The following is a 22,111-nucleotide window of genomic DNA, read 5'->3' as shown; positions in this document are numbered from 1 at the left end:
TGAAAATAAGAATGTGTTCTTAACAGACTTGCCTAGTTAAATAAAGGTGTAAAAAAAATAATAATAATCTGATTATGAAAACTTGAAATCGGCCCTAATTAATCGATTAACCTCTACACTGAACCCCAATGTTCATTATAGTATTTTGTTTTTGATTGGATGATAGTCAAAGTGCCAGTTAGTCATATCAATGTTCCCTTCTGTAGTGTATGCTATGCTTTCTCAATTTTTGTTACAGCGATAGTTACTCCGTACTACACACTGGTTTGATGCAGGTTAGACATCATTGGTAAATCATTTCTTCCCATGATTTTGAGGTTGATGGTTGAATTGTATTTAGATTTTTAAGACTGCTACAGCTTGGTTTGGAAATTATCTGCATTTTTCTGTCAAATACATTACTCTCTTTAAAAATTAGTTCACATTTTGTGGGACATTCTTTCATTGTTGAATCTGGAATCTTATTGAATGATAATGAAAAATCAATTAAAGCCAACAGTTGTTTCTAGTTAAGTGGGCTAGCTTATTGTTCCTGTTGGCTAAACCACATTCTACTTCTGTGGAAGTAACTTAGTTGTCATGTTTTGTGACATAGCATATTTTCTTTTGTCCACTGAAATGCTTTTCAGGGCTTGAGAATAAACATTATCCATGAGTGTATAGAAATTTGTGGGTTTTTCTAGTAGATCCATGTAAAAGCAATGAATGAAGGTTGAATAGAAAGACCAAGAAGGAAGTGGAGAACTATATGGAACTCTGCACAAATATAATATGCACAACTTTCTTTCCGGTTCCTTAATTTTTTTTTTTGCTCTTTGTATTAGTAGTTATACAGTATCAATATCATTTGATACTGTATGCCTACATTGCATAACCTTATTTTGGAACCAGGCTTTCTCCCGGGTGTGAGCCAGGTGGCCTGTCTTAGCCGAGTGTGATGTCTACTCAAAACAAAAGCATGCAGAGTAATGAGTAGGATTCTGTTTTCAAATTCAAAAGTGATTGCTTTTGATAGTTTTTATTGGGAAGGCAGATAAAGACTAATTTGACATTTCAAAACATGTTTTATCGAAAAGAGATGTTCTATGTTTCGGAAAATGTATCCTGCTCCGTTGTTGACAACACGACTGAGCAGCGCAGATTTAATGTTAGCTTTAAGAAGGGCGCTCCTCCCGCACTGCTTTTGCCTGTTTCCTAGTTTGTCATTTTAGAAATATGGTAAAGTCTAGCCTAACTAAGGCAGATAGTGTTAATGGTATTTCTCCTCTAACAATCCAGAGGTGCTGTCATGCCAATGATTAACCCATTGTTTGTGTGGCTTTAAGTATGAGTCTGACGTTTCCTGTAGTGGTTCACCGGTCAATGCCAAGACTTGCCAAACTAAATATGATGCTGTAGGTTCTGTTGACCCATAGCGGGTTTTTACTGCTGACTGATTCACTATTCCCTTTCAGGGATATGATGATATCATTGTCACAATCACCCTTCAATTGGGAAGGATGAGTCACGCTTTGAAATTACAAATCACCATGAGACCTCTCTCTCCCCGGAGTGTTTACTCCTCGAGTCATTTCTGGCCTTCACTTGGTGTGCCAACTAGGCCCTTAAGGAAATTAGGGCTTACCCCAAATCAAGGAACTTGAGTGAACCTTGGGATAAAAGTGAACAGGAAATACGTTTATTTGAAAAAATAACTAAACTGCTTGGGAGGAATAAAATGACTTCTACTAGCCTATATTTATTTTTATTTTCTGTGATCAGGAGCATCTTGGAGGTAGGCTAAATCTTTGATAATAGGAGATTAGCCTGGCTGTATCAGCTTTAGTTTAAGTTAAGACTTGACAGTCTCTCCTCTTGGCCTCAAGTTTTCACCTTAGTTTCCTCATGAATGCTTCAACTGCAGAGAAAATCTTGATGCAAGGCTCTTGAGCATCATTTTTCGCCTTGATTTTTATCCCATTGATAATGTCTATTTCATTCTCAGGATGTAGACCAGTACCTTGTTGCTTTTTCTGCGTCTGGCTGCAGGGTTCAGGATCACGGTTAGAAATGCCTCTTATTGACCTTGCCCAGTTGACCCCTGAACTCCCTGCTTTCTGGAAAGTTCAAATGCATACAGGATGTCCTGGCCAAACTGGAGATTTGGAGGTGGTTAGTGAAGGCTTGGGAAGCGCGGCGCCAATCTCCCCTAGGCCTTTGAGCCGAGGCCTGTGTACTTTTCACAGGTGAGCTGAAATACAGCAGCCTATGACAGAAGGTCTGCCAATGTTGGTCTGGAGTTGGGGTGAGAAATATTCTGACATGATGCAAGTCCCTTCAGCAGCCCGGCACTGTTTGCACTCCGAGACCCCTGGCCGCGTTGCAGATAAGCAGGCCTTTCTAGTCCCGGCCCTGCGGTTTACCTCCAACAAGCCCAAGACAAACCAGCAAACCCCATCACTGGAAGCGTGATTTAAGAGCTTTTGAGTTAAAATAGAAACAACCTTGAAATTTTGCACAGCGGCGTGAACCAGAGACAAGCTTTTCGGCCAAAACGAGGAGTCCAAACTCGTGCCCTCAAGGACTGAACATTGAAGTGAGATGTTATGTCACGCTGAAACTATATCCCAAGGGTTGAGTCCTCACATGTATACTCACTAAGCTCAGTGGGTTTTATAGCCTCACTGTTGCATGTGGACATAGACTTATGATATGTGGACCTCCCTCCAATTTGAAGTGCTTATCAAGCATGTCTCTCCTTGAAAGGCACTTTGCTAGAGATCTAGCTAGTTAGTTCTGGATCAGAGGGAAGTCATTACCTCTCGTGTTTTTTGTATTACAAAATTCATTCATAAAGAGTTCCTAGGTTTCTTCTGAGGACCTACACTTGCCATGCCAAGAAGCATGTGTCTCTTATGTAAATAATATTGCTTAATCTCTCTGAGGGTGTTATCAGCAGTTTTTCCCAGGCTGTAGAGCCATGCCACGGCTAATCCAGGAGCATGTGGCCTGATTTAGGGCTCCACGGCCGTGTTGATGTCTACATTTTGTTTTTGTCTTCTCCTCTGAGTTCCTCTCTCCTGGCCTACACACACCTCCTGGCCTACACACACCTCTAACCATGGTGTAGATTTTTCTGTGTTTTATATATTTCCACACTTCCACACTGCCCTGTTTTGAGGACTGCCTAAAATTTCTGCCTGGTGGGATGGAGTTTTGACCTGCCTGGTGACACCAGGCGATAAATTAGTTAATAGACCAATAAGAAAGAGTTCTAAACCTCTACCAATAACATCTCGTTTTCATTTTTCTCATCTCTACTCATACCACTCCCAGAAATTCTTGCTTGAGAAATTTCTCTTAGCTAAGAAGCTATTTTTGTTTTATTTTTGACCATTTTAATTGGAAACAGAGTAAGGTGCTTGTTACCCAGAAACGATTTGATATTGAGATAACGGCTGCATTAGACCTTTTCTAACCTCACTCCCCGATCTCATCTCTTGATTTAAAGAAATGTATTTTACATGTTTTTTCCCGTCCTGGTTGGTGTATGAATGCCATCTCTAACATTAGCTCCATGGTCTTGTCTGTTCTGAGATATAGAGTTTGAGCGGTCTCCACCTAGGATTACTTGAGTCCCTCATCTTGACACTAATAAGATTGAGTGAGACCTGACTACTACTTTTGGCTATGGCTTAGAGTTAGGGACTCCTTCTGCATCTTAAGATGAGTTTGACTAGGTGAGTCATGTTGTTTTGACAGGTTGGGATTGAGTTCAGCATTGCATATACATTTGCAAAAGGCTGGTGCTCTTTATTTTCTGTTAATACGTCAAGGTTTAAAAATAAATAAAAAATGTTGATTTAAATACTCCTGCCATTTGCATTGGTTGTAAAACATGTTTCTACTTTACCTCTACAATCAATCCAGTTCAATTCAACTTTAATTGCACCCATTTAACAGAAATTATTGCTCTTTGAATTAATCTCATACCACAAAATGTACAGTCGAGAGAGGGACACATGAATTGCAACCATGGATTTCACAGTACCTTGTCTGGTACTTGGCTCAGTAGAGGCTCTAACAGGAGGGGGGTTCACACTAGAACAAAAGCCAAGGCAGCACTGACCTGCGAGTCGAGGCAGGGGGTCCAGGGTCCTGGCCAGAGCTGATCTGAGAGCAGGTGACCAAGGCCACTGGCGGGGGGTGATATACCACTGAATGTTAGCACGGCCGGGAACAAAGCCCTGTGATTAGGAGGGGAAGTGATAAAGAAAGCGTATTGAGTTGAGAGCATGACTGCAACAAAACATTTTTCCTCCAAATGCTTCCATGAATTATGACCTCCGTCATTGGGTCAGGGCTCATTGTTAGCTATTCTCTCCGTGTCCAAGAACAGGAGAGGGAAAACAAGAGAAGGACTGGCGTCTGTCTCTTCTGAGCCATCCAAATTGCTGAGTTACTGGTTTTTGAAGGCTTGGTTTTTCCCTGAAGTCAAGCCTTTCATTCAGGTTGTTTTGAAATGTATGCAGCCGGTGTGGGTGGCTGAATTGTTGCTGCTGGCTAAGAAAAGCCTCCTCGGTGACAGAGAGTGCTCAACCATAGAGTGGCGTGTACAAATCTGCCCGGCTGCCATCACAACTGTTTTCATCCTGAGAACAAACTCGTGACGTTTAGGACTAAAATGTTAAAGAATACAAAACAAACCTGCTGGGTAAAGACTGAACAAAATCCTTTGATTATTTCTCCTTTTATTTAGAACCTTAGTGCAAATTTTCAATTAAGCATGTAACAAAATATATTGATGTATAAAATCTAAAAAGGTAAATAGAAAACACTTCAAAATAAATATAGGCCTAAAAAATATGTTTGGGGACTTGCCTGTTTTGCATGTTATTTTGTTACATATCAATTTGCATTTGGTATCTTGGATCGAGTGTTGGCACCAACTCAGGAAACCCCCGTTTCTCGACCGTGTAAATTTGGGGCCATGTTTTTGCAGATGTAAGTGGTAACGGCAGCTGTTATCTCCTTCCATCTTCGTGATTATTTGCCATATGTTGTGCCGCAGGCAAAAATCCTCTTGCAACATCTGAGTCGGGCGTTTGTTTTGAGCTCTCAGCTCTACCTTTTTGCGTCTCATTCGTAGACTGTCCGTACTGTTTCACGTGATTTTTGCGTAATTGTTTGAGCCTGTTGTCGGGACCGCCCTGCGGCATATTTTGCAGAGGACGGATTTCTGGTCCATGTCAGACTTTTCATACCCAAATCACGTCCATGCGACCGAAGTAGCCCCTCTTTTAGATACGAGCTCTGTGTCATGTGCACTCATGTTTCTTTTTGTGTTGCAAATTTCCTTCCACACGGCACTTGTGTAAGAGCGCAAAGCATCGTCCTATTGACAAAATATTGCCGTAAAGTGTGATTTGCAACACAACTAAATAAACGATGAGCATAATATGAAACAATAGATGTTTTTCTATCATCACACGATATACACTGCTCAAAAAAAGGGAACACTAAAATAACACATCCTAGATCTGAATGAATGAAATATTCTTATTAAATACTTTTTTCTTTACATAGTTGAATGTGCTGACAACAAAATCACACACAAATGATCAATGGAAATCAAATTTATCAACCCATGGAGGTCTGGATTTGGAGTCACACTCAAAATTAGTGGAAAACCACACTACAGGCTGATCCAACTTTGATGTAATGTCCTTTAAAACAAGTCAAAATGAGGCTCAGTAGTGTGTGTGTGGCCTCCACGTGCCTGTATGACCTCCCTACAACGTCTGGGCATGCTCCTGATGAGGTGGTGGATGGTCTCCTGAGGGATCTCCTCCCAGACCTGGACTAAAGCATCCGCCAACTCCTGGACAGTCTGTGGTGCAACGTTGGTGGATGGAGCGAGACATGATGTCCCAGATATGCTCAATTGGATTCGGGTCTGGGGAACGGGCTGGCCAGTCCATAGCATCAATGCCTCCTCTTACAGGAACTGCTGACACACTCCAGCCACATGAGGTCTAGCATTGTCTTGCATTAGGAGGAACCCAGGGCCAACCACACCAGCATATGGTCTCACAAAGGGTCTGAGGATCTCATCTCGGTACCTAATGGCAGTCAGGCTACCTCTGGCGAGCACATGGAGGGCTGTGTGGCCCCCCCAAAGAACGTTCTCCACGGCGTCTCCAGACTCTGTCACATGTGCTCAGTGTGAACCTGCTTTCATCTGTGAAGAGCACAGGGCGCCAGTGGCGAATTTGCCAATCTTGGTGTTCTCTGGCAAATGCCAAACGTCCTGCACGGTGTTGGGCTGTAAGCACAACCCCCACCTGTGGACGTCGGGCCCTCATACCACCCTCATGGAGTCTGTTTCTGACCGTTTGAGCAGACACATGCACATTTGTGGCCTGCTGGAGGTCATTTTGCAGGGTTCTGGCAGTGCTCCTCCTGCTCCTCCTTGCACAAAGGCGGATGTAGCGGTCCTGCTGCTGGGTTGTTGCCCTCCTACGGCCTCCTCCACGTCTCCTGATGTACTGGCCTGTCTCCTGGTAGCACCTCCCTGCTCTGGACACTACGCTGACAGACACAGCAAACCTTCTTGCCACAGCTCGCATTGATGTGCCATCCTGGATGAGGTGCACTACCTGAGCCACTTGTGTGGGTTGTAGATTCCGTCTCATGCTACCGCTAGAGTGAAAGCACCGCCAGCATTCAAAAGTGACCAAAACATCAGCCAGGAAGCATAGGAACTGAGAAGTGGTCTGTGGTCACCACCTGCAGAACCACTCCTTTATTGGGGGTGTCTTGCTAATTGCCTATAATTTCCACCTGTTGTCTATTCCATTTGCAAACAGCATGTTTGATTTCACAGAAGTGTGATTGACTTGGAGTTACATTGTGTTTAAGTGTTCCCTTTTTTTTGAGCAGTGTATATCGTCATATCGCCCAGCCCTATTTGAAAGTATTGAACTGATTTCACTCAGAACGTTGTTAGAAAACCAAGCTTTGTTTGAGTCACTCGTAGAAAAGGCAACATGAAAGTACGACTACAAACTGCCTGTGGAACTGTGTCTGTTAGCCTGTTGTAAAACATGGGCGGTGGTGCAGGTTTGTCCGTGATGTGCGCAAGTCCCTTTTAGGGTTGCAAAGGACCGGAAACTTTCCCGGTAAATTTCTGGAAATTTTCCACTGGAATTTGGGAAATTTTGCTTAAATTCATCAAAAGTTAGCTTATAACAGTGAACTTTTTTTGTGGGATACACAAGGCAATTCTAGGTCTTGTTGGATATTGTTTTGTGAAACTATCCCCAATTCAATGGAATTGCAACCCTCTGCATGCACAGTGCATTCTTCCATCACATGCACAGCTGATTCTCAAGATCTTGCACACTAGTAAGATGCTAATTGAGCCTACACTACTACACTGTCTGAGCCAAGGACTACATGCTTTCTGGTAAGTTTTGATTACAATACTGGGTGGGGTGAATATATTTTATGTGACACATTATTTTTTGTTAACTAGTAAATAGTAGCCTACAGGCAAGTGTGTTTAAATAATTTCTAATCTTTTAACAATTTCTGCTGGTTAGTTTTTGCTACCATGTGGGTTTTAGCTTGCTTGAGCCTGCTAACTGAGTGTTAATTCACCTGTTTCCATACATGTTTCATTTAAAAACATTTATCTTACAAAGGAGTTTAATCTAACTGCTTAACTATTTATCTGTACATGGAATTGTATTTATTCATTTTCTTAATAATTTGTTTTCTAATCTTTACAGGAAAATCCCACAGGCACTATCTGATGTGTGGAGACATTTCACTGCAGCTAATGTAGAAGGAAAAGCTGTGTACATTTTGCAAAAACTGTGCAAAATCATATGTGAAGAATGCAACAAAGATGTAGAATCATCTGGCCAAGTCCACAAAGTTCCCTTAGCGCTCACAACAAGCAACCTCTGACAAAAGCTGTGTATTGCAACTGGTTCACCTCTGACGCTCACAGACAAGGTGTATTGGAAGAGATTTCTGAATGTTCAGACATGCTTTATCTACTTATTTGATGGATACAGAATTCAAGTGAAGGTCAAGCAAATCAGAGATGGCAGACTGTATTGCAATCATCTCTGATGGGTGGTCGAATGTTCGTGGGCAAGGACTAATTAACTACATCATCTCCACCGCTCAACCAGCATTCCACAAGAGCACAGACACAAGGGACAACAGACACACCGGTCTCTACATTGCAGATGAGCTGAAGGCAGTCATCAATGACCTTGAACCACAGAAGGTATTTGCACAGGTGACAGACAATGCTGTGAAAATAAAGGCTGCTTGGTCTAAAGTGGAGGAGTTCTAGCCTCACATCACACCCATTGGCTGTGCTGCTCATGCATTGAATCTGCTCCTCAAGGACGACATGGCACTGAAAACAATGGATACACTCTACAAGAGAGCCAAGGAAATGGTTAGGTATTTGAAGCTTCATCAAGTTATAGCAGCAATCTACCTCACCAAGCAAAGTGAGAAGAATAAGAGCACCACATTGAAGCTGCCCAGCGACACCCGTTGGGGTGGAGTTATCATCATGTTTGACAATCTCCTGGAGGGGAAGGAGTCTCTCCAATAAATGGCTATATCACAGTCTGCCGACATGAACAGCCCCATCAATAGGATCCTCCTGGATGAATCATTTTGGGAGAGAGTGGTAAGCAGCCTGAAACTCCTGAAACCTATAGCAGTAGCCATTGCACAGATTGAGGGAGACAATGCCATCCTGATGTTCAGACTCTGCTTGCAGATGTAGGAGAAGAAATCCGTACTGCCCTGCCCACTTCACTGTTGCTCCAAGCAGAGGAAACTGCAGTTTTGAAATACATCAAAAAGTGTGAAGACTTCTGCCTGAAGCCCATACACACCACTACGTACATGTTGTACCCCAAGTATCCTGTCTGGCGCAGAGATCAACAAGGCCTATGGTGTCATCACTACCGTGAGGGCAAGGTTCTTGGCAGCCTGGCGAAGTACACTTCCAAACAAGGGCTTTGGAATGGAGATGCAATATGGCAGTCGTGCCAACATATCTCATCAGCCACCTGGTGGAAGGGACTTTGTGGATCTGAGGCTCTTTCCCCTGTTGCCTCCATCATCCTCCAAATCCCACCAACATCAGCCGCCTCAGAGCGCAACGGGTCCTTATTTGGGAACACACACACACACACACACACACCAAAGCTCGCAACAGGCTGACCTGGTTGAAAAATTGGTGGCCATCCGGGCAAATTTGAGGTTTTTTGAGCCTGACAACGAGCCATCCTCAACATGGTTGGAAAGTGACAGTGAAGATGTGGCGTCAAGAGTCTGATGTTCAAGGTGGACATTGAGGAGGTCCAGGGAGAAGACATGGAAGCCTGAGAGGAAGACAACCAAATCTTTAGTTTCTAGACTATAAATTTACAGATGCATGTTAAAAATGTTTTTGGGAGATGCAATGGATCATTGGTGATCATTCAATATTCCTTTTCTTTTGTTGTTCAGTGAAATCATCCCATGTGAAGAGTCAACTCATTTAATTAAAGTTCAATTCATAACAAAATATATATTTTTATTTATATTGGAAGGATTTAATAATTTCCTATTTTGTCTACTTATGATAAACCTTTTATGTTTCTGTCTCTGGTAAATATGTCTAATGCAAAAAAAAACATTTTATATGGTATTAATATTAATTTACATATATTCCTGTTAAATCCCACGGAAATTGTCCATCTCTGAATATTCCCCAAAATGTGCAACCCTACTTGCAGTCAAAGTATCTATATAACATCGTTCAAAATAACATTGGGATATGCAACTATCGATCCCCCCCATCACAAGCAAACACACTGTCCTACTCGAGTTTGCCAAATTAAGTAAAATCAAATTTTATTGGTCACATGCTTGTGTTTAGCAGATGTTGTTGCAGGTGAAGCAAAATGCTTGTGTTTCTAGCTCCGACATTCTATGTATCCCTACTGTATGACCGTGGGCTTGCGTATGACTGGGCTTGCCTATGCGGGGTCCTACAGGCATAGGCAGTCGGTTGACCTGAGAGCACCTGAGTGGCGAAGTAGTGACACCCAGTATGAACACTCCCACAGACAATGACAAGCTCCTTTCCAAACAGCTGGCCTGCCCTGTAGGACAGCTGAGAGGGAGAGAGAAGAGGCATGGGGGACATTGAGTAACACACATCTGATGACTCAGGAGTCTCTGTGCGTGTGTTCTGCAATGATCTTGAAGGCTCCCGCCACCTGTATGAGTTGAACCTGACCTAGGCCTCTGTACCAGAGAGGACGGTGTTGAAGGGGAATGTCAGGGTCAATGGGCAGTTGGAATAAACCAGTACAGCCAACGATAAAAGAAGAATCAAAGATGCACCAAGAGATGCTACAGAACGTGCAGCTGGCTAAATAAACATCTATTCAATCAACTATCTGTGTGTAGTGTCTGCAGCAACAGTCTGTTTCAAAACAATTAGCTAACCTCCCATGGGCCTGATTGCTCCACTCTAAAACTTCCCCAGTGTTTTGGTCATGAAGTGACTGCATTCCCTTACATCATCTTCTTTCAATCAACGCGTCCAACATTAGCAACACATCAGCCCTAGACTGAAATCCAACCGAATAACCCATGGAATGTTTTATCACATATCCTGACATGATGCCCAAAGCGATGCCCAAAGCAAGGGACCAGGAAGTCACTACAGAAGGCTTCCCGATGGATGACCGCGTTAGACTTCATGATGCCCACCAGAGTATGGCGGCAGAAGGTTGAAATTCCCCACATTAAAAAATCATTGTGCCAGGTGCACTGGGTAGCAATGAAAATATAAATAAAACACTATTCAATTATCTTTTTTTACAATAGCAAGCCTGGTTGACCCAGAGGGAGGTCCATCCTCTCCTTGCACCTGTGCCAGTAGTGTGGTGCTGGAAGGCCAGATTATTTATCTGGGCTAATTGCTGAGAGGGGGGCTAAGGGGGAAAACCGGCTAGCCCGTGCATGTCTGTCTGTGATTAGCTGCAGCAAGGGAGATGCACGTTTAAACACACACAGGATTAAGCTTGCCAGTTAACATTGGAAACCGACAAGCTTTTTGCTGCCAGTGGTTATTATAATCATCAAAGCCTCAACTTTTATTAGGTGTCCACTAAAAACACATCAAACAGATTCCGTAGTTGTGCAGCAACATATAGGTCGAGCCCCATTGAAACATTACACACAGCAGGTGCCTCCTGCTTCTGCATACACAGTGTAGGTCACTCTATGGTACAGACTACAGAGACTATTCCTACCCCAACAAGGCCTCTGAGCAGACACTTTGCCTGTGCTCTCAAGGGACTGTCTTTTCTCAAGGCCCAAAGGTGAAGAAAAAAAGACGCCTGAGGGAGGCCGGTCGGCAGCGTTTTAAAAGACTTTTGGCAGAACATGCCATCGTATAAACAATGGAGCGACGCAAGGAAAAAGAGATGGGGAGAGAGGGAGTAAAGAAGGGGGGCCCAGCAGAGGGACTGACCCTGGCTTACTGTCGGGGCTGGAGCAGTGGGTTGGGCGTTGGGCCGTTCCTTTGCAACGTGCCCCTGCCCTGTGCCACTGGCCCCCGGCCCTGATCTTATCTGACCCCAGCTCTCTGGCCCTTTCTTCCCCTCGCACACAGCGGGATATATTTTTCTTGGGACCAAGCCCTTCCTACTATTTAACAGCAGGTCAGGATCCCGGGCAGGCGGCTGGGAGCTGGGCATGTCACCCTCTAGTGTGTGGAAATGACATGGGCGGTGTATTAATGACAAGTAGACATTTCATAACAGTTTATACCAGGGGTGTGCCGGATCCAGCCCGAGAGAGGGTCCAAGCCGGCCCGCTGGTAGTTTGGGGGAAGGGGACAAACTCAAGATACTTTAAAATTACTTTAGTTTCTTGACTGTGTCCTGCTCGCTAATACTCATCTAAATGAAAGCTAAACCGTTAGTGAGCATCGGAAATTCCAAAAACGATGAATAGAGCACAATTTTTTTGCTAATTTTGACCGCAAGGAAATATAACCAATTTGCAGTGCGGCCTTCTGCACCTCATTGAAGACCAAATGCAGCCCCCAGGGCAAAGTTAGTTGGACACCCTAAGTGTCGACAGTATACCAGTATGGGACTTTTGAGGCCACTCATTGTTAAACATTGCTGGATGGTTTGCACTGAAGTCAATGCACAAAGCAGAGCACTGAGGTAATTTGAGGCAGCATCATCCATTGGATTTGTCACCTGTGTGTGTGTGTGTATATACACAGTGGGGACAACAAGTATTTGATACACTGCCGATTTTGCAGGTTTTCCTACTTACAAAGCATGTAGAGGGTTGTAATTTTTATCATAGGTACACTTCAACTGTGAGAGACGGAATCTAAAACAAAAATCCAGAAAACCACATTGTATGATTTTTAAGTAATTAATTTGCATTTTATTGCATGACAAGTATTTGTTTACCTACCAACCAGTAAGAATTCCGGCTTTCACAGACCTGTTAGTTTTTCTTTAAGAAGCCCTCCTGTTCTCCACTCATTACCTGTATTAACTGCACCTGTTTGAACTCGTTACCTGTATAAAAGACACCTGTCCACACACTCAATCAAACAGACTCCAACCTCTCCACAATGACCAAGACCAGAGAGCTGTGTAAGGACATCAGGGATAAAATTGTAGACCTGCACAAGGCTGGGATGGGCTACAGGACAATAGGCAAGCAGCTTGGTGAGAAGGCAACAACTGTTGGTGCAATTATTAGAAAATGGAAGAAGATGACGGTCAATCACCCTCGGTCTGGGGCTCCATGCAAGATCTCACCTCATGGGGCATCAATGATCATGAGGAAGGTGAGGGATCAGCCCAGAACTACACGGCAGGACCTGGTCAATGACCTGAAGAGAGCTGGGACCACAGTCTCAAAGAATTAGTAACACACTACGCCGTCATGGATTAAAATCCTGCAGCGCACGCAAGGTCCCCCTGCTCAAGCCAGCACATGTCCAGGCCCGTCTGAAGCTTGCCAATGACCATCTGGATGATCCAGAGGAGGAATGGGAGAAGGTCATGTGGTCTGATGAGACAAAAATAGAGCTTTTCGGTCTAAAATCCACTCGCCGTGTTTGGAGGAAGAAGAAGGATGAGGGAGCTGAAAGTCCGTATTGCCCAGCAACAGCCCCGAAACCTGAAGGATCTGGAGAAGGTCTGTATGGAGGAGTGGGCCAAAATCCCTGCTGCAGTGTGTGCAAACCTGGTCAAGAACTACAGGAAACGTATGATCTCTGTAATTGCAAACAAAGGTTTCTGTACCAAATATTAAGTTCTGCTTTTCTGATGTATCAAATACTTATGTCATGCAATAAAATGCAAATTCATTACTTAAAAATCATACAATGTGATTTTCTAGATTTTTGTTTTAGATTCCGTCTCTCACAGTTAAGGGGACCTATGATACAAATTACAGACCTCTACATGCTTTGTGAGTAGGAAACACTGCCGATTTTGCAGGTTATCAAATACTTGTTCACCCCACTGTATCTGGAGAGACCTGAAAATAGCTGTGCAGCGACGCTCCCCATCCAACCTGACAGATCTTGAGAGGATCTGCAGAGAATAACGGGAGAAACGCCCCGAATACAGGTGTGACAAGCTTGGAATGTCATACCCAAGAAGACTCGAGGCTGTAATCGCTGCCAAAGGTGCATCAGCACAGTACCAAGGGTCTGAATACTTAAGTAAATGTAATATTTGTTTATTTTCAATACATTTCTCGAGAAGGCACCTGCAAGTTCCCGGACATTTCTGGGGGGAATGGCCCTAGCCCTCACCCTCTGATCCAACAGGTCCCAGACATGCTCAATGGGATTGAGATCCGGACTCTTGGCAGAACACTGACATTCCTGTCTTGCAGGAAATCACGCACAGAACGAGCAGTATGGCTGGTAGCATTGTCATGCTGGAGGGTCATGTCAGGCTGAGCCTGCAGGAAGGGTACCACATGAGGGAGAAGGACGTCTTCCCTGTAACGCACAGTGTTGAGAATGCCTGCAATGACAACAAGCTCAGTCCGATGATGCTGTGTCACACCGCCCCAGACCATGACGAACCCTCCACCTCCAAATCGATCCCGCTCTAGAGTACAAGCCTCGGCGTAACGCTCATTCCTTCGACGATAAATGCGAATCCGACCATCACCCCTGGTGAGACAAAACCGCGACTCGTCAGTGAAGAGCACTTTTTGCCAGTCCTATCTGGTCCAGCAATGGTGGGTTTGTGCCCATAGGTGACGTTGTTGCCGGTGATGTTTGGTGAGGACCTGCCTTACAATAGGCCTACAAGCCCTCATTCCAGCCTCTCAGCCTATTGCGGACAGTCTGAGCACTGATGGAGGGATTGTGCGTTCCTGGTGTAACTTGGGCAGTTGTTGCCATCCTGTACCTGTCCCGCAGGTGTGATTTTCTGATGTACCGATCCTGTGCAGGTGTTACATGTGGTCTGCCACTGCGAGGACGATCAGCTGTCCATCCTGTCTCCCTGTAGTGCTGTCTTAGGCATCTCACAGTACGGACATTGCAATTTATTGCCCTGGCCACATCTGCAATCCTCATGTCTCCTTATAGCATGCCTAAGGCACGTTCACGCAGGTGAGAAGGGACCCTGGACTTCTTTCTTTTGGGGTTTTTCAGAGTCAGTAGAAAGGCCTCTCTCGTGTCCTAAGTTTTCATAAATGTGACCTTAATTGCCTACTGTCTGAAAGCTGTTAGTATCTTAACAACCGTTCCACAGGTGCACGTTCATTAGTTGTTTATGGTTCATTGAACAAGCATGGGAAACAGTGTTTAAACCCTTTACAATGAAGATCTGTGAAGTTATTTGGATTTTTACAAATTATCTTTGAAAGACAGGGACTGAAAAGGGACATTTCTTTTTTTGCTGAGTTTAGTTTGGAAAGAAGAATAAGAGTGTTCCTGTGCAACACTGCTTCATTTTAGAATGTGATACTAGGGCTGGGCGGTGTACCATATTTTACAATATACAGGTACTGATGCTCGGACCGGTTTGGGTTTTTACTTTATAGCGGTATTTTAATGTTTGTTTTGTTAAATGTTATACGCTGTGTGTAACGTCCGTTTTTATAGATTACGTCGCTATTTCAAAATCAAATGTTATTGGTCACATACACATGGTTAGGAGATGTTAATGAGAGTGTAGCAAAATGCTTGTGCTTCTAATTCCGACAGTGCAGTAATATCTAACAAGTAATCTAACATTTCCCCAACAACTACCTAATACACACAAATTTAAATGGGTGAATGTGTCACGACTTCCACCGAAGTCAGCTCCTCTCCTTGTTCATTCGGCGTCACCGGCCTTCTAGCCATCTCCGCTACATTTTTTCCATTTGTTTTGTCTTGTTCCCCGCACGCCTGGTTTACATTCCCTAATCACATTGTGTATGTGTGTGTGTGTGTGTGTATATATATATATATATATATATATATATATATATATTCCTCTGTTCCCCCCCCCATGTCCGTGTGTGGAATTGTTTTTGTTACATGTTCATTGTGCCGCGCCAGGCTGGTTATTCCCCCCCTGCGTATTCGTTTGTAACCCATAGGAGGTTGGATTATTTCGTTTGTTTTGTGACGCTATTTTGCGCATTTCTCTTTTATTTATGCCTGGAGGTTTGACGCTGTTGCGTCCATTTGTTGTGCTTCTGCCCAAATAAAGAGTGCGCCTGATCACAATGATCTACTCTCCTGCACCTGACTTCAACACCAGTAGCGCATACGCTGACAGAATGAGAGTATGTATATGGATGAGAGATGGCTGAGCGGCGTAGGCAAGGTGCAGTAGATGTAATGTAAGTAATGTAAGATATGTAAACATTATTGAAGTGGCATTATTTAAAGTGGTGTAGTTTAAAGTGACTAGTGATCCATTTATTAAAGTGTCCAGTGATCCATTTATTAAAGTGTCCAGTGATTGTGTCTCAATGTAGGCAGCAGCCTCTTGGAGTTAGTGATTGCTCTTTAGCAGTCTAATAGCCTTGAGTTTGAAAAACAGCTTCTCTCTCTCGGTCCCAGCTTTGATGCACCTGTACTGACCACGCCTTCTGGATGATAGTTGTGGGAACAGGCATTTCTCTTGAAACATTCCCAAATCCGTAATTTTTTTTACACTGCAATGGCTTGGGAACGAAAGCTCTTACAGCTAGTCTTGAGTAACCAAGCTTCACATGTGTAAGTAAATCTGTTAAAACAGAGTATCCTGAGGTTGAAGAGGTGCTGCTGCGCCTTCACCACACTCTATATGGGTGGACCATTTCAGTTTGTCCGAAATGTACGTCAGGAACATGAAACTTTCCACCTTCTCCACTGCTGTACTTTGATTCATCTCTCTCTCTGCTCTCCCTCTCTCCATGCTGCTTTTCACACAGACTTGGACCCACCCTGTCACTCAAGGAACGCATTTTGTTCCTCTACCACGAGATACTTGCGTTCAGTGTCTGCATGGTCAATGCAGCACACGCAACAATGTTGATGACAACGATGCTGTTTTCACTTTGCTTATTAATAAAAATCTGTATGTGTTCTGTAATTACACTACTCGTTTCTGTTTCTTACATTTGCAAACAGCTAATTTGTCTTTTCTTAGCGAGTTGGGCCTGAATCTTGTTAGCCACTAATCGCTAGCTAGCTAAAAAATGTACTGAGTCAGATCAAAAGTAACTAGCTATACAGCCTGATAATACCAGTGATGGTGTAGGCCGACAGTACCAGTCAAGTTTGGACACACCTACTCATTCAAGGGTTTTTCTTTATTTTTACTATTTTCTACATTGTAGAATAATAGTGAAGAAATCTATGAAATAACACATGGAATCATGTAGTAACCAAAAAAGTGTTCAACAAATCAAAATATATTTTAGATTCTTCAAAGTAGCCACCCTTTGCCTTGACAGCTTTGCACTCTCTCAACCAGCTTCATGAGGTAGTCACCTGGAATGCATTTCAATTAACAGGTGTGCTTTGTTAAGTTAATTTATGGAATTTATTTCCTTCTTAATGTGTTTGAGCCAATCAGTTGTGTTGGGACTAGGTAAGGGTGGTATACAAAGACCAAGTCCATATTATGGCAAGAACAGCTCAAATATGCAAAGAGAAATGACAGTCCATCATTACTTTAAGACATGAAGGTCAGACAATATGGAAAATGTCAAAGTTTCTTCAAGTGCATTCACAAAAACCATCAAGCGTTATGATGAAACTGGCTCTTATGAAGACCGCCACAGGAAAGGAAGATCCAGAGTTACATCTCCTGTAGATGATACGTTCATTAGATTTACCAGCCTCAGAAATTGCAGCCCAAATAAATGCTTCAGTTCAAGTAACAGACACATCAACTGTTCAGAGGAGACTGTGTGAATCAGGCCTTCATGGTCGAATTTCTGCAAAGAAACGACTACTAAATGAGACCAATAAGAAGAAGAGACTTGCTTGGGCCAAGAAATATGAGCAATGGACATTAGACTGGTGGAAATTTGTAATTTGGTCTGATGAGTCCAACCGCCATGTCTTTGTGAGACGCAGAGTAGGTGAACGGATTAACTCGGCATGTGTGGTTCCCACAGTGAAGCATGGAGGAGGTGGTGTGGGGGTGCTTTGTTGGTGATCTGTCTGTGATCTATTTAGAATTCAAGGCACACTTAAGCAGCATAGCTACCACAGCATTTTGCAGTGATATGCCATATCATCTGGTTTGTGCTTAGTGGGACGATCATTTGTTTTTCAACAGAACAAGGACCCAACACACCTCCAGGTTGGAGTGCTGCTTCAGATGACCTGGCCTCTACAAATCCCCCTGATCTTAACCCAATTGAGATGGTTTGGGATGAGTTGGACCGCAGAGTGAAGGAAATGCTGTCAAAAAGTGTTCAGTATATGTGGGAACTCCTTCAACACTGTTGGAAAAGCATTCCAGGTGAAGCTGGTTGAGAGAATTCCAAGAGGGCAAAGCTGTCATCAAGGCAAAGGGTAGCTACTTTGAAGAATCTCAAATATATTTAGATTTTTTTTAAACTTTTTGGTTACTACATGATTCCATGCGTGTTATTTCATAGTTTTGATGTCTTCACTATTGTACAGTGTAGAAAATAGTCAAAATAAAGAAAAACCCTTGAATGAGTAGGTGTGTCCAAACTTTTGACTGGTACTGTACATCTGAATGTTTTTTGAGCAACAGTATCTTCTAAATCAAAGAGGCATAAGTGAAGCAAGAATTTTAGCTACATGAAGTAGCTAAGAGAAAATATCCAATGTAGCCAAAGATTATAGGGTCCCCTAGGAAACACTTGTCAACACTTTGGTTCCTGCCTTGTCACAAAAACTTCTCCCTGGCATTTATTCGCTTTCATGTCAAAAGACTGTATTCAAAGTGCCCACTACTGTATTCTAACTATAGAATTAGAATAGTTATTCTATTTCCATGATTCCAACAGTTCACCAATGTGTTTAGCTCTAAATCACAAGTCAAATCGCAATTGCAACATTTGTTAAAATAAGGCTTAGATTGTTTGCCCATATCGTGCAGCCCTACGTGGCAGTGTGGAAATGATCTCAAATGAATGCAGGAAATGCTGAAAATAATTTTTAAGTTAAAGTTGAACAGTATAAAACAATCAGAATGGAGAAAGGCCCATTTCAAATCACTAAATTGTATGTACAGTTGAAGTCATAAGTTTACATACACCTTAGCCAAATACATTTTAAACTCAGTTTTTCACAATTCCTGACATTTAATCCTAGTAAAAATTCCCTGTCTTAGGTCCGTTGGAATCACCACTTTATTTTAAGAATGTGAAATGTCAGAATAATAGTAGAGTGATTTATTTCAGCTTTTATTTCTTTCATCACATTGACTTCTTAGGGCTAGGCCCCTTTTTTTCAAAATTTGTCTGAATGACGTGCCCAAAGCCTGTTGCTCAGGCCCTGAAACCAAGATATGCATATAATTGGTGCCATTGGAAAGAAAACACTGACATTTGTAGAAATTTTAAAATAATGTAGGAGAATATAACACAATAGATATGTTAGGAGAAAATCAAAAGTAAAACCAACTGTAATTTTTTTTGGAGAGAGAGAATCCTCTTCAAAAGGCAAGTAAAAGTTCATATTGAAAATGTGCTCCCTGGATGCATTTCCTATGGTTTCCACATGGTGTCAGCATCTATGTTCAAGCTTGTAACTTCAAAAACAAATATGAAATCAGTTTTAGTACAGGGACACAGTCTTGGAAATTCGTGTTTGCTCGCGCCATGAAGACAGGACGCACCTGCTAAAATCCGTTTCCTATTGACCATACTACTTTCTTTTTTTTTTTCTTTTTTTTTTGTTGCCCTTTTTCTCCCCAATTTCATGATATTCAATTGTTGTAGTAGCTACTATCTTGTCTCATTGCTACAACTCCCGTATGGGCTTGGGAGAGACGAAGGCTGAATGTCATGCGTCCTCCGATACACAACCCAACCAGCCGTACTGCTTCTTAACACAGCGCGCCTCCAACCCGGAAGCCAGCCGCACCAATGTGTCGGAGGCTACACCGTGCACCTGGCAACCTTGGCTAGCGCGCACTGCACCCGGCCCACCACAGGAGTCGCTGGTGCACCGGACCTCCTCAATGTCCACCTCTTGAACATCAGACTCTGACGCCTCATCTTCACTGTCACTTTCCAACCTTGTTGAGGATGGCTCGTTGTCAGGCTCAAAAAGCCTCAAATTTGCCCGGATGGCCACCAATTTTTCAACCCTTGTATTGGTCAGCCTGTTGCGTGCTTTGGTGCGTGCGCGTGTGTGTGTTCCCAAACAAGGACCAGTTGCGCCCTGAGGCGGCTGATGTTGGTGGGATTTGGAGGATGATTGAGGCAACAGGGGAAAGAGCCTCAGATCCACAAAGTCCCTTCCAACAGCTGGCTGATGAGATATGTTGGCACGACTGCCATATTGTATCTCCATCCCAAAGCCCTTGCTTGGAAGTGTACTTTGCCAGACTGTCAAGAACCTTGCCCTCATCCAGGCCAAGGTGGTGGGACACGGTAGTGATGACATCATAGGCCTTGTTGATCTCTGCGCCAGACAGGATACTTGGGGTACAGCATGTACGTAGTGGTGTGTATGGGCTTCAGGCAGAAGTCTTCACGCTTTTTGATGTATTTCAAAACTGCAGTTTCCTCTGCTTGGAGCAACAGTGAAGTGGGCAGGGCAGTACGGATTTCTTCTCCTACATCTGCAAGCAGAGTCTGAACATCAGGATGGCATTGTCTCCCTCAATCTGTGCAATGGCTACTGCTATAGGTTTCAGGAGTTTCAGGCTGCTTACCACTCTCTCCCAAAATGATTCATCCAGGAGGATCCTATTGATGGGGCTGTTCATGTCGGCAGACTGTGATATAGCCATTTATTGGAGAGACTCCTTCCCCTCCAGGAGATTGTCAAACATGATGATAACTCCACCCCAACGGGTGTCGCTGGGCAGCTTCAATGTGGTGCTCTTATTCTTCTCACTTTGCTTGGTGAGGTAGATTGCTGCTATAACTTGATGAAGCTTCAAATACCTAACCATTTCTTTGGCTCTCTTGTAGAGTGTATCCATTGTTTTCAGTGCCATGATGTCCTTGAGGAGCAGATTCAATGCATGAGCAGCACAGTCAATGGGTGTGATGTGAGGGTAGGACTCCTCCACTTTAGACCAAGCAGCCTTCATGTTCACAGCATTGTCTGTCACCAGTGCAAATACCTTCTGTGGTCCAAGGTCATTGATGACATCTGCAATGTAGAGTCCGGTGTGTCTGTTGTCCCTTGTGTCTCTACTCTTGTAGAATGCTGGTTGAGGGGTGGAGATGATGTAGTTAATTATTCCTTGCCCACAAACATTTGACCACCCATCAGAGATGACTGCAATACAGTCTGCTGTCTCTATGATTTGCTTGACCTTCACTTGAACTCTGAACTCTGCCTCCAGCAAATAAGTAGATTAAGCATGTCTGGTTGGAGGGGTGTATGCTGGGTGAAGAACATTCAGAAATCTCTTCCAATACGCCTTGCCTGTGAGCATCAGAGGTGAACCAGTTGCGATACACAGCTTGAGCGAGACAATCATCGGCATTTCTGACTACGTTCCTCCATTGAGCCTACAACACTTCTGAATCCAGGCGTGTCATGATCTGTTGCTATCGATAAGGTATCTGATTCATCATTTTCACCTCGAAAAGAAGTAGCGGGACTTTTGTCAGAAGTTGCTTGTTGTGAGCGCTGAGGGAACTTTATACACTTGGCCAGATGATTCCGCATCTTTGTTGCATTCTTCACATATGATTTGGCACAGTATTTGCAAAATGTACACAGCTTTTCCTTCTACATTAGCTGCAGTGAAATGTCTCCACACATCAGATAGTGCCTGTGGCATTTTCCTGTAAAGATTAGAAAAATGTTTTTTCCCCAAATACAATTCCATCTACAGATATATGTTGAAAACGTTTTTGGGAGATGTGATGGATCATTGGGGATCATTCAATATTCCCTTTTTTTGTTCAGTGAAATCATCCCATGTGAAGAGTCAACTCATTGAATTAAAGTTCAATTAGTAACTGTTTTTTTTTCTTCTATTGGAAGGATTTAATCATTTGCAATTATGTCTACTTATGATGAGGTCAAATGTTGGTTTGTCTCCATATGATATGGTAAATATATCCAATGCAAATAAACATCTACATTTTAAATGGTATTAATATATTCCCGTTAATTCCCACATAGTTTCCACCTCCTGAATATTCCCCAAAATGTGAAACCCTAATAGTGAGTAATATGTTTGGAACATCAAATCACAATAATATTTCAGTATCAAATACATATTGTATTGGCACCTAAGAATCATGATTAAATCGTATCGTGAGGTCCCTGGCAATTGCCAACCCTAATGTTTGCTCCCAAATATTCAAGCCCTGTCCGGTCTATTCTAGTTCATCATTCATTCATTCATTCAGATGTCTGTGTGTATATGGTTCT

General features: G+C 43.1%; 1 protein-coding gene and 1 pseudogene across 1 annotated transcript in view; one reads left to right on the top strand and one right to left on the bottom strand.

Moving 5' to 3' along the window:
- Nucleotides 1-10,773, bottom strand: part of LOC139413643 (uncharacterized) — a 46,667-nt pseudogene extending 35,894 nt beyond the window's left edge.
- Nucleotides 1-22,111, top strand: part of LOC139373079 (polyamine-transporting ATPase 13A3-like) — a 55,662-nt gene that overhangs the window by 10,315 nt on the left and 23,236 nt on the right. The window lies entirely within an intron of this gene.

Source organism: Oncorhynchus clarkii, chromosome 1, assembly GCF_045791955.1.
Source record: "Oncorhynchus clarkii lewisi isolate Uvic-CL-2024 chromosome 1, UVic_Ocla_1.0, whole genome shotgun sequence".
Lineage (NCBI taxonomy): Eukaryota > Metazoa > Chordata > Actinopteri > Salmoniformes > Salmonidae > Oncorhynchus > Oncorhynchus clarkii.
The sequence above is the reverse complement of the archived record's forward strand: the minus strand, read 5'-3'. Positions and strand labels throughout refer to the sequence as shown.